Consider the following 5,328-nt stretch of genomic DNA (forward strand, 5'->3'; position numbering starts at 1 on the left):
ATATTTTTGACTTTAATCTACATTGTTAACACTTTTTCAAGTCCAGACAAACAAAACAATAAATCAAGTCCTGATTTGGAGGCTGCTAATTTCTGAGGTATAAATGTTCACTCTCAAAATTTTATAATTATGTAAGATAGATATTTCTGCTGTACGCCCATTCTGAGGGGGTCAAGAAATAAAGGACACCAGAATCCACATTAGATAGCAAATATGATTGCTGTGAACCTCAAAGGAGAAGAATTTGTTGAGTGGTGATGAAAGTGCCAATGTGCAGAAAGAAGTATCTTAATCCCTCATTATGATTAGCAAATCAGCCTTATGAGAATGAGTATATCTAGTTCTGAGAAGATTAGCCAGAGAAGTGGTATGGTTAGGAGGGAGCCAAGTCTCTGTGATGAACAAAAGATGGGAAGAATAAGAAAGAAAAAAGTTTTTACATTGAAGGAAATTTCTTAATTTTGGAGCAGGAATTCCAGAAGTCACAATAAAATGGGTAGGCAGTTCTAGAGCAGGGCACTGGGTGAGTTAAGGAGAAATACATGGGACTAGAGTTAATAATTGGGATTGGGAAGGTGTTTGTTTTTTGGCAGCTGGGATTGCAATACTATTTGGAAAGGGAGAGTAAAAAAGGGTGGGAGAATGCTAACCTTTGGAGGATGAGTCCCAGCAGAGTATCAATGGTTCAACAAAAGTCTCATTGAAGGTGAGTGAAAGAAAACTGTTTAAGGTTGTCTCCTGAGGGAATGTTTTGTTGTGATTATATGGGAAGAAGAGATTGGAGTCTGGGGAGAACATGGGGAGTCTAGAAGTCTAGTTTAGGAGGCAAAATGTGGCAATCAGGTTGTAGGTCAGGTTCTGAAGCTGTAGTTGGGCATAAATCACTTAGAAGCTCTAGTGTGATGTTAAATGTTTAATGATCAGATCTAGAAAAAAGTGCACATGCATTTATTATGTATATATGTATGTACAACGTATTTATTTGTATATAAACATACACATACATGGATATGTAAACAAGTTTATTATAAGTCTTATTAATATAAAGAACATGTAGCAATTTAATACAAATAATAAAATATTCAATACTCTTTCTTATAAATTCCATATAGCCAAATGATTATCACATAATACTTTTGTAGATATTTGCCAAACTCTTCTGTTTATAGACAGACTATGGTTACAATTCAACCATGATTTGACAAATAGATTTGGATCTAAGTCTACTAGCTCTTTTTTAAAAAATGCCATTAAACCTGATATGTGATCTACTGTTAAACTATTTCTTGCCCTCGTAAAAATGATCTTCATTAAACTGAAACCTCTTTCTTCTTCAACCTTAGGGATAACAATTGTGCGGTCTATCTTTTGAGCTTTTTTATATAGTTTCAGGGATTGGGACATTGATTCTATGTTATTATCTACAAAATCCAAAAATAAAAATCATGCTAGATAAGGACATATGTGTGTGTGTATCTAAACATACCCATACACACATATGTATATGTCCAGCTATTCATGATAAATTAATTCTTTATAAGGAAATATAGATGATTCTAATACATCAAAATAATTAACAGTGTTTTCATAATTATTTCTGTCTGATAAAAGATGTAAGCTCATGTGTTGAATTATATTTTCTAGTAACATATTCCTAGGAAGAGCATTAAATTTACATTTTTAAATGGAATGTCTTGAATATTATCCAATTTCATCTAATCTTCAACTTGAGATTCATGCTTTCCAGTAGAAATCTTTTAATTTTCCAAAGCTCTTATGATTTTTTTGATTAATTTTCATACTTTGTGAATGTTAGTTGATCTTGATTGTAATGCAGTTGAAAGTAATGAAAATTATTTAAGAATATCAATCATTATAGTGAGGTTTTGTGAGATATTAATGTTAGCTAATCTCTTTGCCAAGCCATAACAAGAAAGAGAAAGATGCATATATAATACAAAATATATACTCCACCCCACAGTAGTTACTCATAAACTACATGCCACTAATCTTGGTCCCAGTACTTGAGCAATTTTAATACTTTCAATTTCAAATTCGTTAGCCATAATTTCTAGCTCAGTTCAATTCTTATTAAAGTGTTAATAAATTTTATCCAGAAATATCTTTAAATAATTAACTTGTTTTATTTCAGACAATGAATCCTAAAGTGATAATTATAATAAATACTTCATATAGTGATAAATGGTGATTTTAGGAAAATTTTCTAATAACTTTGTAGCTATGCCAGACCTTTTTCTCAGCATTGTACTAGCACCATTAGAGAAAAAAAGCAATTAAGTTCACTTTTAAATATTTATTATTAAAGCCACAACCATTTAAGTAGACAATTACTCTCTGCTATGGTTGACACTAACCTACTAGCCAGCTACCTTAACATTTAACCACTGGCTCTTGTGAGTGGGTCCAAGCCTGATCCTGAGCACCACTTTGTCTGTAGTGCTGGGCCAGCTCATCTTTGAGGCAGCAAGCAATGTACAGAGTGAATGTGGAACTGGAGAAGTGTCAGATTGAATGCAGGCCCCCTTATGTTTTATGCTACATAGTGCCTAGCATGGTTCTAGGCACCACAATGCCCTGTGGGAATTCTGCCTCTTGCATTCTTTGCTTCCCCTTTTCTCTCCATTCTTTCCCTTTCATAATCTTTATTGCCCCAGATGTTCAGTGATTTTATGCTTCCTTTTGTAACAGAGAAAAACTCTATTCCTAGCTTTGGGGAGATGTTTTGTGGTCAAGGGAGCAAAGAGAAAGAATTGATCCAAATAAGTTAAAAGAGAAAGGATTAGGAAGTTTTGTGAATTGTGAAGAAGACTAGAGATAGAATTTCAGGGAACTTGTAAAGAAGTTGAGACTTTAATTATTAGAAGTGGTAAAATGGAAATAATGTTGTCTCTGCAGATGAATGATCTATGCTTAAATCTTACTTTTCATGTTCACTATGTCTGACTTTAGACAATTTGCTTAATCGAGTCAATTAAGATAATTTAATTCCTTGGCTTCAGTTTCCTCATCTGTAGAATAAGGAGTTGGGCTAGATGACCTCTGGAGCCCCTTATAATTCTGTCTCTCTCATCTACGGACTAGAAGAGAGAATTTAAAAAAAAAACAAGATAAAATCATAGGAAGACAATGAAATGGTGCATTTTGAGGAAATCCTAATGAAGACTGACAACTCCAGAGTAGAGAATGCCAACAGACAGTTTGCTGTAACAGTTATACAATGCAAAAATTAGCAAGAAATACGAAAGATAGATCTTATTCTCAGCAAGTAATGAGAGTAGAGAGAATATTGTAGTGATCAAAAGAGGGCAATGTGTCTGTTTCTGGCTTCATCACTGAGCAAAATGCAGGCTGATCTTCCTACCTACAAAGAAAATAAAAGGATTCAAGATATGTTGTGGCATTTTCCAGGTTATCAGATGAATTGTTTCTTTAAAAAACAAAGCAAGATTCTGTAAGGAAGAGCTAGGATTCATAAAGGAGGGGAATCCAGACATTAGTTAAGGGAATTACTTGAGGAGTGGACAGGTGTGACAAAATGGAGGAAGAGTAGAACGATTACCAAATACTTCAAATTAAGTAATAGTCATGAGAGTTCCCAAGATAGGCAGAAGCTAGTGCTTCTGATATATGGCTGCCCACATAACGACAGTTGAAAGATTTTACAGTAATGACAAAAGGATTAGAAGTAAGTTTGATGACTCCCTGCTGGAGATACTTAAGCAGCTTTTGTAGCTCTCATCAACTATTTCAGATGTCAAACAGGCATGCAGATGACAGAAGCATAGTCAAGTAACAGAAGATGGATGCAAAAGCAAGGACCTCACTTTTAAGAATAATGTTATAATGTTGGAATTGCTTGAACTCAGAATGAACTAAGACTTGCAAGATGAGCTAAGCACGAAAAAGAAGGATGTTAAGTCATATTAAGGCAAATATAAAATCAAAGAAGGGAAAAATGTTATTTAGAGTTGATGAGTGGATTAAAAATAGGTAAGGTAGAACTTCTCAATCTCAGTTGGCTTCTGTTTTTGCAGTCAGGGTGAATTAATTTTGGGATGGAAGGAGGGATGAAAAATGGTTAGCAGAAAGCCAAAACACAAATTCATTACAGAAATAATAAATAAAATCACTCACTGCTTTGATGAGTTCATGTAACCAGGCCCAGATGAACTATTTCTAATATTATTTTTTTTTCAGAATTCATTGTATTTTAATTGGATGTTGTTATTTCAATTCACATTGTTGCAGTCCATGTGCTTATTGTTGTACAGGTCCTGCTTACTTCATTTTACACCAGTTCATATAAATCTCCTTATTCTACACATCATATTAATAGTGATGCAGTAATATATTAAAATCTTGTACCATTATTTGCTTAATAATACCCAATCAATGATTACATTTTTAATGCTGAACTCTTTGCCACTATAAAAAGTTTCTGTTGTTCAGTCATTTCTGTCATGTCTGCCTCTATGTATGGGGTTTGCTTGGCAAATATACTGGAGTGGTTTGCCAATTCTTTTTCCAGCTCATTTTAAAGATGAGGAACTGAGGCAGAGTTAAATGACTTGCCCAGGATCACACAGCTAGTAAGTGTCTAAAATGAGATTTGAACTCAGGAAGATGAATCTTCCTGACACCAGGCCAGATACTCTATCAGCTGTATCATGTAGTTGCTTCTACTATAAGGAATACCACTCTTAATATTTTGGTGAATATGAAACTATGTTTTTGACCTTCTGGGTAATATGACTATCAGTAGGTTGTCCCTGCTGGCCTTGTATAGCATGCTGTCTTTGCCAAGTATCTAGTTACTTCCAGGTGTGTGTTCCTGGATTGTAGTCTCCATCTGCCATTGTTCCTTCTTGGTCTCATGCAATTTGTGCTTGGTAGTTCTCCAGATGGTGTCATGGCTACTGCTGCTCAATGCTAGGCTTGGCTCCACAGGGCATGAGGTCATAAAGTGTTTCACTGATTCCACTTTCTGGCTTCATCTGGAGTCATCAGCTGAGATACTGCCTCTGTCCTACAAGATACATAACAGTCTCAGCTATTTCTCCTTTAGCTTAATGCCAGAGGCTTAACAAGTATTCACTATTTAAGAAATTCAAGACCTTTACACATACATTCATGCCATCATCAGACAAAGGTAAAAAAAACACTTCATTGTTCTCTGTGCTCCATAAGGGAGTGTTGTCATTTAAGAAAGCCTCTACTTTCTAAGCTTACATTGTAATATATACATTTGTTTTACAAAAAGACAGTCCTTTCTGCAAAAGGCCATTATCAATCAATCAATAGACATTC

At 34.6% G+C, this 5,328-nt stretch overlaps 1 pseudogene; it reads right to left on the minus strand.

The window, feature by feature from the left end:
• Positions 1-1,095: 1,095 nt before the first annotated feature.
• LOC144455687 (E3 SUMO-protein ligase KIAA1586 pseudogene) lies at positions 1,096-4,932 on the minus strand (annotated as a pseudogene).
• Positions 4,933-5,328: the final 396 nt, after the last annotated feature.

Source organism: Phascolarctos cinereus, unplaced genomic scaffold (assembly GCF_003287225.1).
Source record: "Phascolarctos cinereus isolate Bilbo 61053 unplaced genomic scaffold, phaCin_HiC Scaffold_2;HRSCAF=192, whole genome shotgun sequence".
NCBI classification, from domain to species: domain Eukaryota; kingdom Metazoa; phylum Chordata; class Mammalia; order Diprotodontia; family Phascolarctidae; genus Phascolarctos; species Phascolarctos cinereus.